General features: G+C 42.9%; 1 pseudogene across 1 annotated transcript in view; it reads left to right on the forward strand.

Moving 5' to 3' along the window:
• Positions 1 to 7,741: 7,741 nt before the first annotated feature.
• Positions 7,742 to 25,874, forward strand: part of LOC146799983 (uncharacterized) — a 390,259-nt pseudogene continuing 372,126 nt past the window's right edge. Inside the window, exon 1 of the transcript XR_014968028.1 lies at positions 7,742 to 7,881. The product of XR_014968028.1 is annotated as an uncharacterized LOC146799983 (transcript). The remainder of the gene's footprint in view (positions 7,882 to 25,874) is intronic.

A 25,874-nucleotide genomic window follows, 5' to 3' on the forward strand; every position in this document is an offset into this window, starting at 1 on the left:
CCACTGACGACAGTAGCCAACTATCCCTAGGAACATTCTTACTTCTCTCTGGGTCATTGGGGCTCTCATCCCTCTGATAATTTTGATTCTGTCTATTGTCACTTTTCTCAGCTCTTTTTCGATGTTATGTCCTAGGTATTGTACTTCCTTTTTGCAGAATTGCAATTTTGTCGGAGATACTTTTAGTCCTCCATCTGCCAAATGATTCAGCAAAGCTATGGTATCTGTTTCACAAGCTTCACGCGTTTTCAATGCCACCAGTAGGTCATCGATGTACTGGACTAAAACTGAATTTTCGGGCATAGTTAAGCTTTCCAGAGATTTCTTCAGTAACTGATTAAATATTGAGGGGCTCTCTGTGTACCCCTGTGGGATTCGGCACCATGCCAAAATACGCTCTCCTAACCGAAATGCAAATATCGGCTGGCTGTCATGATGCAACGGAATGGAAAAGAAAGCATGCCACAAATCAATTACTGTGTACCATTCTGCATCATGGGGAATCTGATACAAAATCACTGATGGATTTGGGACAATGGGACAGCATGACAAAACAATTTTGTTAATTTTTCTCAAATCCTGCACTATTCTGAACTTTCCATTAGGCTTCTTCAGTCCCATTATAGGTGAGTTACATGGGCTACTCATGATTTCACTCAAAACTCCTTGTTGAATCATTTTCTCAATTAAAGGTGTCACTCCTTCAATTATTTCAGGTGTCAGTCTATATTGTGGAATGTTTGGATAAACTACTCCTTCTTTTAATGTAATTTTTACTGGATCTATATTTCTCATAAGGCCTACATCTTCTCCAGTAAAATCCCAGACACCTGCTTTCACAGACTGCTTTAATTCTTTGGGTAATTCATCAGGGTTGAATACTGCATAAATTCCTATAACTTCATGCTCTTGATTAGCTATTGTCATTTTATACAGTACATCCTCATCTGGTGTCTCAAATGCTATTCCATCTGGGGTACAGAATATAGTGCAATTAATCTTGCACAACAAATCCCTTCCTAACAAATTCACAGGACTGGTATCGCACACCACAAAACGGTGCATGTCTGTGAATTTCCCTATTTTAACCTTTACGGGTTCCGTAAGGTATGTCCTAATCTGGGTGTTTGATACACCAACTACTTGGATTGTTTCTACCGAAAGAGGAAGATTCTTTACATCTGCTGACCTGACAGTTGATCGTGTAGCTCCAGTGTCTACTAGAAAAGTAATGTTTTCATCATTGACTTTCCCATCCACAAATGGTCCTGTCTGATCTATTTCTAGAGTTGCGCCAAGCATGCACTCTTCTTCCTCCCTTCGGCACCATCAATAATTCTCCTCTGAATCACTTTCTTCATTTCGCAGCCAATGTTGTGAAACAGCGCTTGCGCGTTGCGGCTTGTTTACCTGTTCTTCATTGTAGAATCTCACTTCTTTATTATATTTCTGGGTATTTCTGCTTTGCGGTAGTGGCGGTTTTGGCACCTGATTCTGTGGATTAACAGCCTTCTGCTGTTGCTGCGGTTGGCCACCCACCTCACACTGCACCTGTGGATTCAATGATGGATTTTCATTATTAGTACTTGGTGGATATTTACACTCGGATTTCCAATGCCCTAACCTACTGCAATTGTGGCATGGAAACTTCTTTTTAGCTTCTTCTATATTACCTTTTCCCTTTCCTGGGCCAAATCTCGGTTTGATTCCTGGGTTATTGGCTTGTTCGACTAGCTGAGCTTCCTGTCTTTCTGCAACTTTCACTTGTGCCCACATTGCCTTTTCCTTCAGTTTTCGCTGCTTTGCCTCAATCTCATCACTAAAGTATTTGGCATGTCGCAGAATTTCATCAATTTTCTTGCTTTGCCAATTGACAGTGTGCTGCTTGATCATTTCACTAATTTCGGGACGTAAACCATACACAAATCTGTACACAAAATGACTTAGATCCTTTTCTCCCAGATTTTCATCTCCACTAAACTGTTTGACAGCTAGTATTAGCCTTTCATAGTAAGCATGAACTGATTCTTTTACTTCCTGATGCGTTCGATCTATTTTAACCCAATCTGTTTCTTTGGGAGGTACTTTGTTTTTCAAAAATACCATAACCTGTTCGTGTTTCTTCATTACCTCGGGGTCTGGTGCTCCTGTTTTGGGATCTCTCGGGTATTCTTTAGCTGGCCAATCAATGACTATTTTGCATTCTGCCCATAAGTCTGCTGGCACTATTATATCAAATAGGTTATTCAAATCAATCCACAGTACTTTTGACAGCTTAACAAATCTGTCCACCTGTCTGTACCACTCGACTGGCTTTTCTCGCAATCGAGGGAAGTCATTTTTAAATGACAAAATGTCCTGTCTTGTCCACGGGACATGCACATATCCCCCTCCTGGAATCTCTCTCATGGGAAACTCTGTCACTACCTTTTCCTTTTCTCTCCACATCTCCCCATTTCCTTAACAATGTGATTATATCCTTAATCTGCCCTATTCGTCCTGCAGTGTTCAGATTTTCAATATCCTTTTCCGTGAAATCCACTCGGTAAGGCTTCTGTAAAGCTTTTACCTTATCCATGTCAATTCACATAAAAACAGTAGCTCCTCATCCTGGTAATTTTTCAGCTTTTCCATGGGGATTGTCCCTACTATTAATTCTTCTAACACCATGCGTAATTTTGCCACATCAATAGTTTGGGATTCTTTCTCTTTTCCTTGCAAACCCTTCAGCCATTTGCTCAATTCATCTGTAGTTATACCTACTGATTTTTCCACATTCCCTGGTTCTGTCATTCTTTGTGGTTCTAATATTGGTCCTCCTACTATTCTGTCTCTTTCTACAGAATCAGGACTATAAAACGGGTTATTTGACACATTTAGTCCACCTTCACTCATTGTATGTCTCCAAGGATTCTCCCTTGCTCTCATTAGGGTCTGTTCCGCTTGTCTACTGCTTACATACGGAACTGTTAGACCATGCTCACTTTCTTTCTGCTTCTCAAAAATGGGCATAACCGGACCTATGGTTACAGGGACTGTAACTGCTTCTAGATTCTTGGTCAATTCTCTTATTTTCTCTGTTAGTTCTAACGTGGTTTTTGCTAATTCTTTTGAATTTTCACTTCTAGGCTTATTTTCCATCTCTCTTTCCCTAAAAGAATTTCTCCTCTTCACCTCTGGAGTCATAACCTCTGTCTTAATGATTCGTAAGGGTTCCCTCACTGGAGTATCTGAGGTTAATATCTCTGATTCCTGTCTGTACGGAGATGGGTTTTTGTAAAACATATCATCTAGGACATCGTCCTCTGATTCATTTGCTCCATACCTTCTAGGTTCTACATTATGTCTTTTCTCTACACATTTCCTTCCTTCATTTTCTCCTGCAGCTCTTACGGGAAACAGTCCTTCAGTCATACTTGTGTCTCGCCACCTTCTCATTCGATCACAATGAGTTTCTCGATCATTTGGCTGTCCAAACATTTATCTATACCTACTGCCATTTCTCTGTTTTTCTCGCTCATGCATTTCATCTTCCCACTCAGTCAATGCCTCAAATTGTGTAGGTCTTGGTCGGGGATCTAATCTCATCATACTTTCATGTAGGTTCCTTAAAATTGCCAAATTAAATGAACCATTTTCTGGAAATGCTAAAACTCCGTCTTCCCTTGTATACTTTGCCCAGTTGTCTAACCAAATGCAAGTATGGTATCCATATTTCGCAACCATGAAGGATGTGGGTGTCTTCGTCGGAGGAAATAACTGTCCTTCCCTCGTCACAATCTCTTTGTCTTTCACAAACCACCCTTTTATTTTACTAAACAAGGATTTTTTCTTCTTCTCGGCTGAATGGTAATACATCTTCCTTTCTTCCGTGAATCCCTAGTCATTTCTTCAACTGTACGATCTTTAGTCCAATAACAGCACAACTCTTACTAACGCACCAATCCTGGAGCGTCTACGTCACTGTTACAATCCACAAATCCCAGCGCGACTCACACAAACGCACCAATCCTGGAGCGTCTACGTCACCCTGTACTTCTCTCAATCCTTTCGCGGCACACACTAACGCACCAATCAGGGCGTTTCTGCTGTTCTGACCCACTGTCCAATCCCAGCGCGGTCTTTCTGACGTCAGCAGTCGCTGCAGCAGCTCCTGCTCCTGTCTCCAGTCTACCCCTCCTTTACAAGTCTACTCCGTAGACTTTGTTTCAACTTTACAATACTGTTAGTTACAACATATAAACATCTCCATTGTCTGCTTGCTAACCACAGAATAGCAATAGACCTTTCTCACGAGAATCCTGCCTTTCCCGAGAGCAGTGCTTACCTCTGCCCTACTACAGAATCATTACTTCCGTTGATAAAGTAGCACATCCCTCTACTTCACCCTTCTATCAAGCATCAACTAACTGTTTCTCCGGTTTTAAGACACATAGTTGGAAACGCAATGCTCCTGAGAAATAAACCCAGAGTTTCACAATTAACCCGAATGCTATTTCATTCACGCACTTTCACACATGAAAAATGTAGTACATTCACACAGAATCCTGTCTTTTCCAAGAACAGCGAAGAGTCTGTCCTACTACAGAATTATGACATACGTTAACAAAGCAGCGCTTACCTCTACTTTGTCCTTCACTCAAGCTCAGAGAACACCTGCTACCTTTTCGGTGATAAGCGTTATCGGAATGCCAATTGGTTTCCTGGTACTTAAAGACCAAAATTTCACAGGTACCCTTCGCTATCATACGCACTTCTTTCACACAGAAAATGTCTCTAATGGCAACATACGGCTATGTCACCGAATCGAACCCAGACAATGCGACGCGCAACTTCAATTGTTACACGTTTTTCCCTGTGTACCTACAGGTCCAACAATCCCGCCTTTCCCGAGAGCAGCGCTTCCCTCTGCCCTACTACGGAACTGTCACCGACTTCTTACATCCCAGAAGCCGTACAGACTACATAAAACTCAATACGACTTCAACATATAGTGTTAGTACACATAACAATACCAATCAATAATCGATAAGCTATATACAGGCAAAAATCATTAAAGCAAAACAATAAAAACCATCTCTAGCTACCAGAAAAACTGGTGCAGTTCGGGTTCCTCAATTTCCCTTTACTTCCACGGACAGAATGATTTCTCAGTCACACACACACTCACACATCATACGCTGCTGGGGCCCATAACACCAACATTCATTCTATCAAACTAACCGCGCCTACAAAGGGACGTCAGTTCCGAACCAAACTGCTTTCCTTGATGGATAAAACCACCTTTCCTGAATCACCCTAATAAATCCTCCATCAATAGGTCGATCGAATCATTTAGTTGTTATTTAGTTCAATGATACCTTAACACTCTAAATTAATTAATAAACATTTCAATGAAATAATCACTCGACACATTAATTCAAATAATGATTTTCTTTTATCTAATTTAAAGGCAGGTTAAATCTTAATAATGCAATATCATCTTTTGTCATATTTACCTATTCTGGCTAATTGTCGTTTTCTAAGTCAGGGCTGGTCCTCAGTAAATTTGTCAGAGTTCTGTTCTATCATATAGAGTCACCGTCCTCTCCGTCAGCATAAGGATCTCTGATCATCGGTTCTCCGTCAGCAGCTTCTCTAACACCTCTCTAGTCTACCAATATGTATAAAAAAATTTACATATCAAATGTTACATTTCTCATTTCACAGGAATATGATTGGCTAAATTCAAATACATCTCGGCACATCAGGAAACATTTTTCAATTTTCCCATGCGGGAAAAGTCTCAAAGCGAATGTATGGGAAAGAGTAGTCCGTGGTCCTAAATGTATCAGTTTGTTGAGAACAGGTCGGGTTCAACAGTTCATATTCTCAATTGTAACATTTTCTTCACGTTCAGGGGCATTGGCACCTCGCCCAGGGTAGTCTTCATGGGCATGGTCTGACAGGTCACACAGGGGACATGGTCGAAGTCAGTGCAGGCGCCTTTCACCATTGTTCAAATGGTGAAGTAATGTATTTTAGTTAGGCTTCAGTCGGCGGCCATCTTTTGGTAGGACAAAATAGTCAACTTAAGCAAAGAAACACAAAATTGTAATTAACACATGGAAATGATTAAAACAGTGTTATTCCCTTGCTAATACCCTTATGTGTGGGCATTTATCTAGCCATATGCAACATCCAAAGCCGTTAATGCTGGTTTATTTAAGCGCAAATCACATTAACATTACTCAAGCAACGTTTATCATTTTAATATGCATACAAACTTAGTTCACTTATTATTTTAGCCATGCAAATGCATTCCCACGTGTATTCTTTCTGTTAATAAGATTGATTTAGTCCTTTCACATCAAACTATTAATTATTATAATTATTCATTAATCGTTTTAATATAAACCTATATAAACGGATTGGGTATATAAAAAGAAAACATTTTACCCGCTCCATCACCACTTCATGCTTTAATTATGTATTTATTAAAAGTGATAGTTTTAAAACATGGTTTAAGAAACATTCCTGCCCTGTTGACAATGCTGTTAATGAACTAGGAGGCAACTCAGGGGTCATGTGTATCCTGCGGTTAGATTTGTATTGGAGATGGAAAAAATGTTTAGTCTATTAAATCAAACAAAAGAGTTTTTTGTACAGAAGACACGCTGAACTCGCACATTTGAAGGTGCTCTCATATATGATAATGAAGAAAATGGCGGCTCAATGAATTACGTTCACCTCATTTGAAGCCGGTTTATGGGTCAGGAGCATTACAAATGGGTCATGTAGATTATTTAAGCCACTAGACCTGCTGGTCTAGTAAAAATGTTATGATTTTCGAGGAGTGCTGTGAATTCCTGGACACACCTAGCAGTTTGTTTGCACTCAGAGTAAGCAGTCCAGAGGAAAAACATGTTTTGTTCTCTGAAAGAAAAGAAAGCTGGAGATAAGCTCTGAAGGTTAATGCACATTGCGTAAAGACCTTCCAAACAAGTGAAATACCTCTGATAGACCACCCTGAAAACATGCTCCTCATTCCTAAAAGCCAAATAAAATGGGTCATGTACATTAGTTTTAAAAGATTTAGCCTCCAGGACCTCTCAAACACCCTCCTTGGGTACTAAAAGATGCCATCACTGGCTTGTACTTCGGTACTCGCAACTCTTGGCTCATGGCCTTTCACAGGTGACATGTCTTAGGGGTCCTCACACCCACCCAGGTGCAAGCCTCTCTTCTTCACACATCTTGTCGCTTTGTGTTACATACAGTTGCAGTGTTTCTGAAGCTCTGGCACTGACTATGGCGCTTGGACCAGGCCTGCTCTTTGAGAGTTTTAAGAGTCCCACCCAATGTGTAACATAGGATCACATGGGTTGGCAGCTGCTACCCCTAGCCCTGTTTGTCACCTCCACCCGCCTGGCCAGTGTTTCATATCAACAAAGCTATAAAAAAATATCATTCAAATCCCGTACTTTTTAATATAAATATAATGCAACCAATACAAACTCGTCTAAGGAATTCAAGTGCAAGGCAGTCCTGAAATACTTTACAGGAAACAAGGGCAAAACTGCTGACTTAAAAGGGCTTTCAGGGGTTTTACACAAAGTGTAGGACTTACAGAATCGCTCACAACAGCCCCAATTGGGGGAGAGGATGTGGCATAGTATCTTTGAAGTGGGAGAATTGCTACTCCCTTTCTGAGCATGCGTGGAAAGAACTGAGTTTTTTTCTCTGAGCATGCGCTGTTAATATCCCTTGTCTGCGCCTGCGCACTGGCCCCGTCTCCATTCTGCTCTGCTGTCGGTGCTCTTCCTCTTCGGTCACAGTTTCCGCTGTAAGAATGTGGAAGAAAGAACAGGAGAAAGGAGCGACAGGAAACCAGAAAAAAATGTAAGTAATACTGTGTGCAGTGACTCAGTGTTGTACTGCTGGGTTCAGAGGGCTTCCAGGGTTTTTTTACACAAACTGTGGCACTTCCGGAAACACCCCGCGGCCCCAAGTGCGGGGAGGTCGGGAGGATGTGGTGTAACGGTCAGAGCTGCCGACCTTAGCGCTGGGGAATGTAGGCTCAAGGTCCTTTGACAAATCACGCAATCTCCCCCATTCACAAAAACGAATGTCTTCCTAAACACATTTCTGTTGCAGCCCGGTGACTTATCTGTGGAGCTAGGGTGTGTCCTCGTTACTATCCTGTTAAAGAACAACAAATTGCGCTAAGCACTGTTGACAACAAACCTTGTACCTTACTCACACTTCAAGCAGATAAGACGTCTGTGATAAAGTCTGCTGTCAAGGAAAGATGCTGCACTGTGGCCCTGGGAATCGGCTCTGATGAGGGCAGGGCCGTTTCTAGGTGTTTTGCCGCCCTAGGCGAGAACTAAAAAATGATGCCCCTCCCTTTTACTACCATCACACTGTCCCCCTGTCATCCAGGCTAGAAGAATGTATGCATTAGATATAAAAAGAACTTGGAAAGTTTGGAAGTGACAAAATGGTTGTGTTTTGCCAAGAAAGCATATTACAGCAAGATAAACAGCAGGTGCCACATTACTACGGTGAACCAGCTATATTGCCCAGTTCATGATTACACTGGCATACATCTTGTACTGCTCAAGTCACAAAGCTTACGATTCCTAATAGCACGCTCTTGTACCTTACTGGTATATCTCCAAATGGTTTGCTATGGGAGGATGCAGCAGGGGGGCATTTATTTAGCTACGCATAACATGCAGCTGGTAATGTTTTGACAAACATGATATAATTTTGTTGAAAAAATGATATGCATCCAAATAAAGGCTATCTTCCTAATAGACCCCCACCTCCATTTGGGATGGTGAGAATAAGGGTGAATTTGTTCCTGTATATTAGCAGAACGTAGAAGGAACATACCGGCAGGACTCAGTATTGTAGAGTAAAGTTGACTAACATGTTACACAAAAAATTAAGTTGTTCGTTTATGACAAGTGTATCTGAGTGCATCCCATTTACTATTTTCTTTCATTTTTGGAAAGGGAAATATTAAAGAGTGCATAAAAACAATGTTCTCTGAATGGTGTTGACATGTTTGGGATGCATGCCTCACACTCACATACTTCATTAGTAAATGTGCATTACTATAAAAGAACGCTGTTAACTATCTGCTTTGCTGGACCTGGCATAGGAAATGATCTCTCAATCAGCATTCTTTTAACACTATAAGGGGAGAGCGAGTTCCATTCTTTACACGCTTATCAGGATAGAACTCTCATCTTGAAGGAAGAGAATCCCAAGTCTCCTCTTCATCCTGATTCCTAAGATTAAAAAATGTGCTTTACATCCCCTAGTTCACCACCAAAAATGACCATCGGATCCTGTCCTTGTGGTTCGTCCTTCTAGGCCTGTATAAACAAGGACCGCAAGTCCTCGAGGGCACAGAACTTCCCAAAAGCGGAAATATTTGTTTTATAGACATTTATGACAATGGAGAACAATGCTGACACATCTGGAAAAATCATTTTGAAATAGAGTGTGTTTGTATTCTCAGAAGTTACCCTCGCCAAACTGTAGTAGGTCACTGCGCTCCAACGCACAAAGGAGCCACCGTTACCCCTTTGCATATACGTGCTAGACAGACACTGCAGTGTGTCTGGCTTCTAACTTTACCACCAAGGGAGAAGGGAATCGGCAACCTGAATTATTTAGCACTGACAACTCCTGGGTGCTAGTGAACCCTTGAACCTGCAGCATTGGGCTGCCTCTAATTTGGGACCATCCTGGTGACACACATAATTTACTCTCCAACGGAAATTTTTTCCTCCACGTTACCTCAATTACTTTTGGGATTGGGAAAATATATTCCACAAATTGCTATCACTTTTGCACAAAAACACTGTCCACTCGTTTGCAGGATGCACACTAGTCCAGAGCATAGACCATTAAACTTGACATATTTCAAACACCCTGCAGCTACAACTCCATACCTGGCCACAAGTCAATTCATTAAATAATCTCATCAGCTCGGAGCTCTGCTCTGAACCTCTTAAAAACGACCTTTACCTCCTGTTGCAGACAAAGCAGAAGAGGGTGTTCTCAACGCCCTTACCGTATGGCTGAGATAAAAGTGCACCCCTTAGGTGTTTTGGGTAGCGTGCCACGAAGCACACACATCACAGTGAAGCAGTAGAAATGGGAGATCACAATAAAGAAAAAAACATTTTAGTGAAAAAGGAAACTCAAGTCAAAAGAAAATGTCTGCAAGTACCATTTGTATGCTTACTTTTGTAACGCCCACAATAAACAAATCGAATCAGGTAAACATGCATAAACTGGGGTAAAAATTAAGCACATATATACTGCTGTTTTTTTATTTTAAACCAAAAATATCCAAATATTTGTAAATTTATACAGTGCATGTGCATTAACTTGTGTATGGTAATAACGTTTTTGTGAATCAAGCCCACGTGGAATATCCTCTTGGATTTCTCAATAGTCGAACCTGAACAAAAAAAGGAATAAGCAAGCAGCGTTTGACACACACAAAAAACAAATTATTGCTACAAACCGGACATGACAGAAAAATAAGCCATACAATTGGGTGAGGAGCTTTGTGATTGAAAATGTTGATTTTTACGTATATCTCCCACTTAATACTTTACATTTTGAGTTTCTGGTGGCTGTGATATGTTTCAATGTTTCCAAGCTCGGCTAATGAGAGGAGACACTCCCCTACGTATTTTGTCCTCAATTCAAAAAATGATTGCCAGGGAAACTACAGACCTGGATGAAAGATGACAAACGGTAATCTTACTTTCCAACTACATAAATATAAAGGTTACCTGTCAGAAAGGGAAAACTCAATTACACAAATTCGATTTACCTGTACGACACTTGTCTGCTCTTCACATTAGTCATAATGTGATTTGGCCAACCTAAACATTTTTGATAGTCATACTATAAGGTATGTAGTGAACTGTAGGCCAAAAGGCACCTTCGGAAATACAGGTAACTTTAGAATCGTAGTGATTTATAAAGAACTTGGACCATTACTTTTACCTGTAACTATTCATATTATTATTGACTTAGCATATGCAGCTGTTGTCCCCTCATTACTTAACGAAGCATGTTCTGTGCTTTCTATCATTTGGGCAAAGCGCTTGCGGAGACAGCTGAGGTGAGAAGTCAATACGTATCTTTGCTAAACTTTCTCCCGCACTGTAAGGGAACTTTTGACATCGAGGCTCCGCAGGCAGTGTCGGGACCACCAAAATAAAAGCGCGTGAAGTTCGCTTCACCACTTACCCCAGTGATGAAAGCGGTGTCCCCAGCAGCGAAAACACAGGCGGTGGCCAGGAGCACCGTGAAGCAGCTCAGGTTTGTCATGGCGCCTCCTGCCGTGCATTTTTAAAAGTGTAGCGAGAGAGCAAGCGTGACCAAGTGGAAAGATATCTTAGACCTGTGCAGAGGCAGACGGGAACCCTTTTGGGTGTGGCAGGAAGTAGAAATGTGCGCCTCACTTTACACAACACCTTGCCAGTGGAGGATATTTCCTAAGAGTGTGGAGGATTGCAGTGGCTGCTGGCTGATGATCCGGTGGAAGGCGGGCGGCGCGCACCGTAGGGCCCCCGTCCGTGGTGCACTGGTGCCGAACGTGATGTCAGGGCTCTTTCGAAGCCTAATTTTCGTTTACGTTTTCGTACGTACAGTACGTACTTGGCTCTTTTGCCGCCCTAGCCCTTTTGCCGCCCTAGGCGGCCGCCTAGTCTTGCCTAATGGTAGAAACGGCCCTGGATGAGGGTCCGTTCAGTTTGATAGAACTAGAAGACATGGCTTTCTGAGTGGTGATCGGTGAAACTTACGGCTTTGTCATGCGTCCCTGGTACCTCGTTTGGGAGTCCTTTTCAGTAGCCAGCTTACTTCCAGAAGTTACCTGACAAGAGGCTTCTTCAATCCTTTTCTTCTTTTGTCTCTTTTCCTCTGCTTTCCTCAGCCTTATACCCACCCGGTCTTTTAATACCTTGATTGGCAAAATATCGCAATCTTTCATAGAATATGAGGCCAGGAGGCATATCACACAGACTTTGTGTGGATCTGAAACTGCCTGTTTTTTCTTCTACAGGAGTGGCACTTCTCAAATAGAAAAGAGATTCTGATTGAAAATAATTCCAGATGTGGTGGGGTAGGGTTGAAACTATAAAAATGATGATTACACCTCTAGTTAACTACCTTATAACCATTCTTCCTCTGCTTCTTACGGAGGAATTTCATCATAAATGATATATCCTCCTCACAAAGTTTTTATGGCACGGCAAAATAGCTCGAATAAGCATTAAAAAACTGAGACTTGACAAATCCTTAGCAGGAATCAATTTGGCAGATTTCAAAGGGTATCAATCTGCGTTTCTTGCTAAAGAGGGCTCTTGTTGGATTCTGCCTCCGGCACAGTATAGCCCGGTGTGGTTGGATGTAGAAAAAGCCATTCTTAACAACCTTGACCCTCTAGCATTACTTACCTCAAGCCAGCTTTATCCAAACAGTTCCAAATCCATCTTTAAGAACACAAAAATGGCACTCTTGTTGATAGATAAGAAACTGGATGTGAGTATTAAGGGGTCTAAGTTGGACTCTATGGCTTAATCGCAGAATACTACACAAAGGGAAATCATTAAAGTTTGATGAATGGATCAAAAAGGGTATATCTTTCCCGTATCAGTTGGAAAGCTCTTTGTATCTGATTACATTTGCTGATCTTCAATCCAGTTATAATTTGTATAATATTGAATTTTATAATTTTTTAAAAGTAAGATTGGCAGTAACTAGAGCCAAACTGCATAATGTGCCCCCGTACTTACCATTGTTTATAGCGAAAATTAATAGACTGGGCCATCAGGTGTCCCATTTATACAAACTTTTTTGTCCTCAATCTTCTGCCTTAATAATAATTTGATAGATTTCTGGATTTCGCACTCTACTGACCCATTATCGGATTCTTCATGGCAACAGGTCTGTAATTCGACAACAAGGCATAAACTCTCTCCAGTCTTATCTCAAACAAAATATTGGCTATTGCATAAGGCATTTTGGACCCCAGCACGTTTGTTCTCTCTTGGTATTTATGAGGATCCACTGTGTTGGAATTGTAAAAAAGAAAATGGGGATTTAGCCCATTTTATTTTGTTTTGTGAAGCTGTCGTCTTTTTGGGACAACATTTTTACTTTTCTTTCCCAGGTATTTAAATGTGAGTTAAAACAAGAGTTTGCTGTTCTAACTACTGGTTTCTTGAAGATTGATACATGTTCCGTTACCGACAGAGCCTTATTGGATCTTCTACTTATGTCAGCAGTAAAGATGGTGCTTCATACTTGGAAGGATACATTCAAGACCTCATATAAAGGATGGATGAACTGGGTTACTCACCTTAGAGGTGCAGATAATATTGCTTTACAGAACTCTCCATGGAAACCCCTGTTTAGACCACTATGGAATTCATTGGACATTTATTTCAACTCACACAAACCTCCGTGATTATCCATGGTTTGTGACCACTCACTGCTATTTTATGCCTATTATATGTATGTTCAGATTATCACTTACAGTGAAAGTTTCAATAACTATATTTTAATGTTATAGGTTTTTTCAATATAGGTTGCTCTTATTGTTCTCTGTATAGGCTTTTTTCATGCAAATGCTCAAAGTCAATGCATGCATTGGCCAGAAGCAGTGTGGCTCCATATCTGAAATAAGTGTTTGTAATTGAGCAGGTGCAGAAGACAGCTTCAGGTGTAGTTCAGTTTGCGTCTATGGTGAAGTACTCTTCTGCTGCTAGTATTGCGCTTTGTGTGTTAAACAGTGGGTGTGTTTGCGTAATTGGGTGTGGTGATGGGTGAGTGAATAAATTGCTGCTGGTGTACTCACTTTCTAATCACTCTCTACTACTCACGCTCTACTACTCGCGCTCTACTACTCACTCTCTACTACTCTCTCTCTACTACTCACTCTACAACTCTACTCTACTATTCACTCTCTACTCCTCACTCTCTACTACCCTCTACTACGGACTCTACTCACTCTCTACTACTCACTACTCTACTCACTCTCTACTACTCTCACTACTACTCTGCTACACTACACTCTACTCTCTACTACTCACTCTACTACTACTCTCTACTACTCTCTACCACTCTACTATTCACTCTCTACTACTCACTCTCTACTACTCACTCTCTACTACTCACTCTCTACTACTCACTCTCTACTACTCACTCTCTACTACTCACTCTCTACTACTCACTCTCTACTACTCACTCTCTACTCCACTCTCTACTACCACTCTCTACTACCACTCTCTACTACCACTCTACTCACTCTCTACTCACTCCTCACTCTCTACTCTACTCTACTATTCACTCTCTCTTCTACTCACTCTGTACTACTCACTCTACTACCCACTCCATCTACTCTCTACTATTCACTATCTACCACTCTACTAACTCTCTACTACTCACACTCTACTATCTATTCTACTACTCACTCTCTACTACTCATTCTACTACTCCCTCTCTACTACACACTACTATCTACTACTCACTCTCTACCACGCTCTACTACTCTCTACTACACACTCTCTACTACACTCTACTCTCTACTACTCACTCTACTACTCTGTACTACCCCTGACTACTCTACTACTCACTCTCTACTACTTTCTACTTTCTCCTACTCACTCTCTACTACTCACTCTCTACTGCTCACTCTCTAATGCTCACTACTGCTCACTCTCTACTGCTCGCTCTCTACTGCTCGCTCTCTACTGCTCGCTCTCTACTGCTCGCTCTCTACTACTCGCTCTCTACTGCTCACTCTCTACTACTCGCTCTCTACTACTCGCTCTCTACTACTCGCTCTCTACTACTCGCTCTCTACTACTCGCTCTCTACTACTCGCTCTCTACTACTCGCTCTCTACTACTCACTCTCTACTATCCACTCCCTACTATCCACTCCCTACTACTCACTCTCTACTACTCCCTCTCTACTACTCCGTACTACCCCTGACTACTCTACTACTCACTCTCTACTACTTTCTACTTTCTCCTACTCACTCTCTACTACTCACTCTCTACTGCTCACTCTCTAATGCTCACTACTGCTCACTCTCTACTACTCACTCTCTACTACTTTCTACTACTCACCCTCTACTACTCACCCTCTACTACTCATCCTCTACTACTCACCCTCTACTACTCACCCTCTACTACTCACCCTCTACTACTCACCCTCTACTACTCACCCTCTACTACTCACCCTCTACTACTCACCCTCTACTACTCTCTCTCTGCTGCTCTCTTTCTACTACTCTCTCTACTACTCTCTCTGCTGCTCTCTACTACTCACTCTCTACTGCTCTCTACTATGCTCTCTACTATGCTCTCTACTACGCTCTCTACTACGCTCTCTACTACGCTCTCTACTACACTCTCTACTACACTCTCTACTACTCTCTGTACTACTCTCTGTACTACTCTCTGTACTACTCACTCTCTACTACTCACTCTGCTACTCACTCTCTGCTACTCACTCTCTGCTACTCACGCTCTGCTACTCACTCCCTACTATCCACTCCCTACTATCCACTCCCTACTACTCACTCTCTACTACTCCCTCTACTACTCTGTACTACCCCTGACTACTTTCTACTCTCTACTACTCACTCTCTACTGATCACTCTCTAATGCTCACTACTGCTCACTCTCTACTACTCTCTCTCGACTACTCTCTCTCGCCTACTCTCTCGACTACTCTCTCTCGACTACTCTCTCGACTACTCTCTCTCGACTACTCTCTCGACTACTCTCTCTCGACTACTCTCTCTCGACTACTCTCTCTCGACTACTCTCTCTCGACTACTCTCTCTCGACTACTCTCTCTCGACTACACACTCTCTACTACACACTCTCTACTACTCTCTCTACTCTACTACTCTCTACTACTCACTCTCTACTACTCACTCTCTGCTACTCTCTACTACTCACTCTCTACTACTCTCTACTACTCACTCTCTACTACTCACTCTCTGCTACTCTCTACTACTCACACTCTTCTACACACTCTACTACTCTTCTCTCTTATCTCTACTACTCTCTACTACTCTCTACTCTCTACTACTCTCTACTCTCTACTACTTACTCTCTACTACTTACTCTCTCCTACTCTCTCTCCTACTTACTCTCCTACTTACTCTCTGCTACTTACTCTCTGCTACTCACTCTCTGCTACTCACTCTCTGCTACTCACTCTCTGCTACTCACTCTCTGCTACTCACTCTATTCTCTACTACTCACTCTCCACTACTCACTCTCCACTACTCACTCTCCACTACTCACTCTCCACTACTCACTCTCCACTACTCACTCTCCACTACTCACTCTCCACTACTCACTCTCCACTACTCACTCTCCACTCTCCACTACTCACTCTCCACTACTCACTCTCCACTACTCACTCTCTACTACTCTGCTACTCTCTCTACTACTCTCTCTACTACTCTCTCTACTACTCTCTCTACTACTCTCTCTACTACTCTCTCTCTACTACTCTCTCTCTACTACTCTCTCTCTACTACTCTCTCTCTACTACTCTCTCTCTACTACTCTCTCTCTACTACTCTCTCTCTACTACTCTCTCTCTACTACTCTCTCTCTACTACTGACTCTCTACTACTGACTCTCTACTGCTCACCCTCTACTGCTCGCCCTCTACTACTCGCCCTCTACTACTCGCCCTCTACTGCTCGCTCTCTACTACTCGCTCTCTACTGCTCGCTCTCTACTGCTCGCCCTCTACTGCTCACTCTCTACTGCTCACTACTACTCACTCTCTTCTACTACTTTCTACTACTCACCCTCTACTACTCACTCTCTGCTACTCTCTCTACTACTCTCTCTTCTATGCTCTACTACTCACTCTCTGCTACTCTCTCTCTGCTACTCTCTCTGCTACTCTCTCTGCTACTCTCTCTGCTACTCTCTCTGCTACTCTCTCTGCTACTCTCTCTACTACTCTCTCTACTACTCTCTCTCTACTACACACTCTCTACTACACACTCTCTACTACACACTCTCTACTACACACTCTCTACTACACACTCTCTACTACACACTCTCTACTACATTCTCTACTACTCACTCTGTACTACTCTCTGTACTACTCTCTCTACTACTCTCTCTCTACTCTACTACTCTCTACTCTACTACTCGCTACTCTCTACTACTCTACTCTACTACTCGCTACTCTCTACTACTCTCTACTCTACTACTCACTCTCTGCTACTCTCTACTACTCTACTACTCACTCTCTGCTACTCTCTACTACTCTACTACTCACTCTCTGCTACTCTCTACTACTCACACTCTTCTACACACTCTCTACTACTCTTCTCTCTATTCTCTACTACTCTCTCTCTACTACTCACTCTTCTACTCACTCTCTGCTACTCACTCTCCACTATACTCTCTACTACTCGCTCTCTACTACTCGCTCTCTACTACTCGCTCTCTACTACTCGCTCTCTACTACTCGCTCTCTACTACTCACTCTCTACTACTCACTCTCTACTATCCACTCCCTACTATCCACTCCCTACTACTCACTCTCTACTACTCCCTCTCTACTACTCCGTACTACCCCTGACTACTCTACTACTCACTCTCTACTACTTTCTCCTACTCACTCTCTACTACTCACTCTCTACTGCTCACTCTCTAATGCTCACTACTGCTCACTCTCTACTACTCACTCTCTACTACTTTCTACTACTCACCCTCTACTACTCCCCCTCTACTACTCATCCTCTACTACTCACCCTCTACTACTCACCCTCTACTACTCACCCTCTACTACTCACCCTCTACTACTCACCCTCTACTACTCACCCTCTACTACTCTCTCTCTGCTGCTCTCTTTCTACTACTCTCTCTACTACTCTCTCTGCTGCTCTCTACTACTCACTCTCTACTGCTCTCTACTATGCTCTCTACTATGCTCTCTACTATGCTCTCTACTATGCTCTCTACTATGCTCTCTACTATGCTCTCTACTATGCTCTCTACTATGCTCTCTACTATGCTCTCTACTATGCTCTCTACTACGCTCTCTACTACGCTCTCTACTACGCTCTCTACTACGCTCTCTACTACGCTCTCTACTACGCTCTCTACTACGCTCTCTACTACGCTCTCTACTACGCTCTCTACTACGCTCTCTACTACGCTCTCTACTACTCTCTGTACTACTCTCTGTACTACTCTCTGTACTACTCTCTGTACTACTCTCTGTACTACTCTCTGTACTACTCTCTGTACTACTCTCTGTACTACTCTCTGTACTACTCACTCTCTGCTACTCACTCTCTGCTACTCACTCTCTGCTACTCACTCTCTGCTACTCACTCTCTGCTACTCACTCTCTGCTACTCACTCCCTACTATCCACTCCCTACTATCCACTCCCTACTATCCACTCCCTACTACTCACTCTCTACTACTCCCTCTACTACTCTGTACTACCCCTGACTACTTTCTACTCTCTACTACTCACTCTCTACTGATCACTCTCTAATGCTCACTACTGCTCACTCTCGACTACTCTCTCTCGACTACTCTCTCTCGACTACTCTCTCTCGACTACTCTCTCTCGACTACTCTCTCTCGACTACACACTCTCGACTACACACTCTCTACTACACACTCTCTACTACTCTCTCTACTCTACTACTCTCTACTACTCACTCTCTACTACTCACTCTCTGCTACTCTCTACTACTCACTCTCTACTACTCACTCTCTGCTACTCTCTACTACTCACACTCTTCTACACACTCTACTACTCTTCTCTCTTATCTCTACTACTCTTCTCTCTTATCTCTACTACTCTCACTCTACTACTCACTCTCTACTACTCTCTACTCTTTACTACTCTCTACTACTTACTCTCTACTACTTACTCTCTACTACTTACTCTCTACTACTCACTCTCTCCTACTCTCTCTCCTACTTACTCTCTGCTACTTACTCTCTGCTACTTACTCTCTGCTACTTACTCTCTGCTACTTACTCTCTGCTACTTACTCTCTGCTACTCACTCTCTGCTACTCACTCTCTGCTACTCACTCTCTGCTACTCACTCTCTGCTACTCACTCTATTCTCTACTACTCACTCTCCACTACTCACTCTCCACTACTCACTCTCCACTACTCACTCTCCACTACTCACTCTCCACTACTCATTCTCCACTCTCCACTACTCACTCTCTACTACTCACTCTCTACTACTCTGCTACTCTCTCTACTACTCTCTCTACTACTCTCTCTACTACTCTCTCTACTACTCTCTCTACTACTCTCTCTCTACTACTCTCTCTCTACTACTCTCTCTCTACTACTGACTCTCTACTGCTCACCCTCTACTGCTCGCCCTCTACTGCTCGCTCTCTACTGCTCGCTCTCTACTGCTCGCTCTCTACTGCTCGCTCTCTACTGCTCGCTCTCTACTACTCGCTCTCTACTGCTCGCTCTCTACTGCTCGCCCTCTACTGCTCACTCTCTACTGCTCACTACTACTCACTCTCTTCTACTACTTTCTACTACTCACCCTCTACTACTCACCCTCTACTACTCACTCTCTACTACTCTCTCTACTACTCTCTCTTCTATGCTCTACTACTCACTCTCTGCTACTCTCTCTCTGCTACTCTCTCTCTGCTACTCTCTCTGCTACTCTCTCTGCTACTCTCTCTGCTACTCTCTCTGCTACTCTCTCTGCTACTCTCTCTGCTACTCTCTCTGCTACTCTCTCTACTACTCTCTCTACTACTCTCTCTCTACTACACACTCTCTACTACACACTCTCTACTACACACTCTCTACTACACACTCTCTACTACACACTCTCTACTACACACTCTCTACTACACACTCTCTACTACACACTCTCTACTACACACTCTCTACTACATTCTCTACTACTCACTCTGTACTACTCTCTCTACTACTCTCTCTCTACTCTACTACTCTCTACTCTACTACTCTCTACTCTACTACTCGCTACTCTACTACTCGCTACTCTCTACTACTCTACTCTACTACTCGCTACTCTCTACTACTCTCTACTCTACTACTCACTCTCTGCTACTCTCTACTACTCTACTACTCACTCTCTGCTACTCTCTACTACTCTACTACTCACTCTCTGCTACTCTCTACTACTCACACTCTTCTACACACTCTCTACTACTCTTCTCTCTATTCTCTACTACTCTCTCTCTACTACTCACTCTTCTACTCACTCTCTGCTACTCACTCTCCACTATACTCTCTACTACTCGATCTCTACTACTCGATCTCTACTACTCGATCTCTACTACTCGATCTCTACTACTCGATCTCTACTACTCTCTCTCTACTACTCTCTCTCTACTACTCACTCTCTACTACTGACTCTCTACTGCTCACCCTCTACTGCTCGCCCTCTACTGCTCGCCCTCTACTGCTCGCTCTCTACTGCTCGCTCTCTACTGCTCGCTCTCTACTGCTCGCTCTCTACTGCTCGCTCTCTACTGCTCGCTCTCTACTGCTCGCTCTCTACTGCTCGCTCTCTACTGCTCGCTCTCTACTGCTCGCTCTCTACTGCTCACTACTACTCACTCTCTTCTACTACTTTCTACTACTCACCCTCTACTACTCACCCTCTACTACTCACTCTCTACTACTCTCTCTACTACTCTCTCTTCTATGCTCTACTACTCACTCTCTGCTACTCTCTCTCTCTGCTACTCTCTCTGCTACTCTCTCTGCTACTCTCTCTGCTACTCTCTCTGCTACTCTCTCTGCTACTCTCTCTGCTACTCTCTCTGCTACTCTCTCTACTACTCTCTCTACTACTCTCTCTCTACTACTCTCTCTCTACTACTCTCTCTCTACTACACACTCTCTACTACACACTCTCTACTACACACTCTCTACTACACACTCTACTACACACTCTCTACTACATTCTCTACTACTCACTCTGTACTACTCTCTCTACTACTCTCTCTACTACTCTCTCTCTACTCTACTACTCTCTACTCTACTACTCGCTACTCTCTACTCTCTACTACTCTACTCTACTACTCGCTACTCTCTACTACTCTACTACTCACTCTCTGCTACTCTCTACTACTCACACTCTTCTACACACTCTCTACTACTCTACTACTCACTCTCTGCTACTCTCTACTACTCACACTCTTCTACACACTCTCTACTACTCTTCTCTCTATTCTCTACTACTCTCTCTCTACTACTCACTCTTCTACTCACTCTGCTACTCACTCTCCACTATACTCTCTACTACTCGATCTCTACTACTCGATCTCTACTACTCGATCTCTACTACTCGATCTCTACTACTCGATCTCTACTACTCGATCTCTACTACTCGATCTCTACTACTCGATCTCTACTACTCGATCTCTACTACTCGATCTCTACTACTCGATCTCTACTACTCACTCTCTACTACTCACTCTCTACTACTCACTCTCTACTACTCACTCTCTACTACTCACTCTCTACTACTCACTCTACTACTCTCTCTACTACTCTCTGCTACTCACTCTCTGCTACTCACTCTCTGCTACTCACACTCTACTACTCTACTCTCTACTACTCTACTCTCTACTACTCTACTCTATTCTCTACTACTCACTCTGCTACTCACTCTGCTACTCACACTGCTACTCACACTCTACTATACACTCTACTATACACTCTACTATACACTCTCTATTACTCTACTCTATTCTCTACTACTCGATCTCTACTACTCGATCTCTACTACTCTCTCTACTACTCACTCTCTACTACTCACTCTCTACTACTACTCATTCTCTACTACTCTCTGTACCACTCACTCTCTACTACTCACTCTCTACTGCTCTCTACTAATCACTCTCTACTACACTCTCTCTACTACACTCTCTCTACTACACTCTCTCTACTACACTCTCTCTACTACACTCTCTCTACTACACTCTCTCTACTACACTCTCTCTACTACACTCTCTCTACTACACTCTCTCTACTACTCACTCTCTACTACTCACTCTCTACTACTCACTCTGTACTACTCTACTGCTCACTCTCTACTGCTCACTCTCTACTGCTCACTCTCTACTGCTCACTCTACTGCTCACTCTACTACTCTCTCTACTACTCTCTCTACTACTCTCTCTACTACACTCTACTACTCTCTCTACTACACTCTCTACTTCTCACTCTGTACTACTCTGTACTACTCTCTACTCTACTACTCTCTACTACTCACTCTCTGCTACTCTCTACTACTCTCTACTCTACTACTCACTCTCTGCTACTCTTTACTACTCACACTCTTCTACACACTCTCTACTACTCTTCTCTCTATGCTCTACTACTCTCTCTTCTACTCACTCTTCTACTCACTCTCCACCACACTCTCTCCTACTCACTCTCCACCACACTCTCTCCTACTCACTCTCCTACTCACTCTCCTACTCACTCTCCTACTCACTCTCCTACTCACTCTCCTACTCACTCTCCTACTCACTCTCCTACTCACTCTCCTACTCACTCTCCTACTCACTCTCCTACTCACACTCTACTATACACTCTACTATACACTCTCTACTCAATCTCTACTACTCAATCTCTACTACTCAATCTCTACTACTCGATCTCTACTACACACTACTCACTCTCTACTACTCACTCTCTACTACTCACTCTCTTCTACTCACTCTCTTCTACTCACTCTCTTCTACTCACTCTCTTCTACTCACTCTCTTCTACTCACTCTCTTCTACTCACTCTCTTCTACTCACTCTCTTCTACTCACTCTCTTCTACTACTCATTCTCTACTACTCTCTGTACCACTCACTCTCTACTACTCTCTCTACTGCTCTCTACTAATCACTCTCTACTACGCTCTACTACACTCTCTACTACGCTCTACTACACTCTCTACTACACTCTCTACTACACTCTCTACTACACTCTCTACTACACTCTCTACTACACTCTCTACTACACTCTCTACTACACACTCTACTACACACTCTACTACACACTCTACTACACACTCTACTACACCCTCTACTACACCCTCTACTACTCACCCTCTACTACTCTCTCTACTGCTCACCCTCTACTACTCTCTCTACTACTCACTCTACTGCTCTCTCTCTACTACACTCTCTACTAGTCACTGTACTACTCTCTCTCTACTAGTCACTGTACTACTCTCTCTACTACTCTCTGTACTACTCTCTGTACTACTCTCTGTACTACTCTCTGTACTACTCACACTCTACTACTCTCTGTACTACTCACACTCTACTGCTCTCTCTACTACGCTCTACTACACTCTCTACTACTCACTCTCTACTACTCACTCTCTACTACTCACTCTCTACTACTCACTCTCTACTACTCACTCTCTACTACACTCTCTACTACTCACTCTCTACTAACTCTCTACTGCTCTCTCTCTACTGCTCTCGACTCTACTGCTCTCGACTCTACTACTCTCTACTACTCACTCTCTACTACTCACTCTCTACTGCTCTCTACTACTCACTCTCTACTACTCACTCTCTACTACTCACTCTCTACTACTCACTCTCTACTACTCACTCTCTACTACTCCCTCTCGACTACTCCCTCTCGACTACTCCCTCTCGACTACTCCCTCTCGACTACTCCCTCTCGACTACTCCCTCTCTACTACTCTCTACTACTCACTCTCTACTACTCACTCTCTACTACTCCCTCTCGACTACTCCCTCTCGACTACTCCCTCTCGACTACTCCCTCTCGACTACTCTCTACTACTCACTCTCTACTACTCACTCTCTACTACTCTCTCTCTACTACTCTCTCTACTACACTCTCGACTACTCACTCTGTAGTACACTCTCAACTACACTCTCTACTACTCACTCTCAAATACACACTCTCAAATACACACTCTCAACTACACACTCTCAACTACACACTCTCAACTACACACTCTCAACTACACACTCTCAACTACACACTCTCAACTACACACTCTCAACTACACACTCTCAACTACACACTCTCAACTACACACTCTCAACTACACACTCTCAACTACACACTCTCAACTACACACTCTCAACTACACACTCTCAACTACACACTCTCTACTACTCACTCTCTACTACTCACTCTCTACTACTCACTCTCTACTACTCACTCTCTACTACTCTCTACTATACTACTCTCTACTATACTACTCTACTACTCACTCTCTACTACTCACTCTCTACTACTCACTCTCTACTACACTCTCTACTACTCACTCTACTAACTCTCTACTACTCTCTCTCTACTGCTCTCTACTACTCTCTACTACTCACTCTCTACTACTCACTCTCTACTGCTCTCTACTACTCACTCTCTACTACTCACTCTCCACTCTCTACTACTCACTCTCCACTCTCTACTACTCACTCTCCACTCTCTACTACTCACTCTCCACTCTCTACTACTCACTCTCCACTCTCTACTACTCTCTCTACTACTCACTCTCTGCTACTCACTCTCTACTACTCTCTCTCTACTACTCTCTCTCTACTACACACTCTCTACTACTCTCTCTCTACTACTCTCTCTCTACTACACACTCTCTACTACACACTCTCTACTACACACTCTCTACTACACACTCTCTACTACACACTCTCTACTACACACTCTCTACTACACACTCTCTACTACACACTCTGTACTACACACTCTCTACTACTCTCTCTCTACTACTCACTCTCTACTACTCTCTACTATACTACTCTACTACTCACTCTCTACTACTCACTCTCTACTACTCACTCTCTACTACTCACTCTCTACTACACTCTCTACTACTCACTCTACTAACTCTCTACTACTCTCTCTACTGCTCTCTACTACTCACTCTCTACTGCTCTCTACTACTCACTCTCTACTACTCACTCTCCACTCTCTACTACTCACTCTCCACTCTACTACTCACTCTCCACTCTCTACTACTCTCTCTACTACTCACTCTCTACTACTCACTCTCTACTACTCCCTCTCGACTACTCCCTCTCGACTACTCCCTCTCCACTCTCTACTACTCACTCTGTAGTACACTCTCAACTACACTCTCAACTACACTCTCAACTACACTCTCAACTACACTCTCAACTACACTCTCAACTACACACTCTCAACTACACACTCTCAACTACACACTCTCAACTACACACTCTCAACTACACACTCTCAACTACACACTCTCAACTACACACTCTCAACTACACACTCTCAACTACACACTCTCAACTACACACTCTCAACTACACACTCTCAACTACACACTCTGTACTACTCACTCTCTACTACTCTCTACTATACTACTCTACTACTCACTCTCTACTACTCACTCTATACTACTCTACTACTCACTCTCTACTGCTCTCTACTCTACTGCTCACTCTCTACTACTCTCTCTACTATGTTATGTTATTCGTGATTTATACAGTGCACGGCTACTCCAAAGAGTGTCCCGGCGCTACAGATGACCACAGACAACCAACAAAAGCTGCAGAAATAGGCCCCAAGGTACCTACCTAAAACTTAAAAAGGGGGGGATCTAGAGCTGAAAAAGCCACGTCTTCAGATTTCGTCTGAAAGACAAAAGATCAGAGTTCTGACGAAGTAAGATGGGAAGACCATTCCAAAGGCGAGAAGCCGTGACCTGAAAAGATCTTCCTCTGACCTGTGAGAACCTAAATTTGGGAATTAAGGCTAGGGACTGGGAGGAGGATCTTAGAGATCGTTTGG

Source organism: Triturus cristatus, chromosome 8 (assembly GCF_964204655.1).
Source record: "Triturus cristatus chromosome 8, aTriCri1.1, whole genome shotgun sequence".
NCBI lineage: Eukaryota > Metazoa > Chordata > Amphibia > Caudata > Salamandridae > Triturus > Triturus cristatus.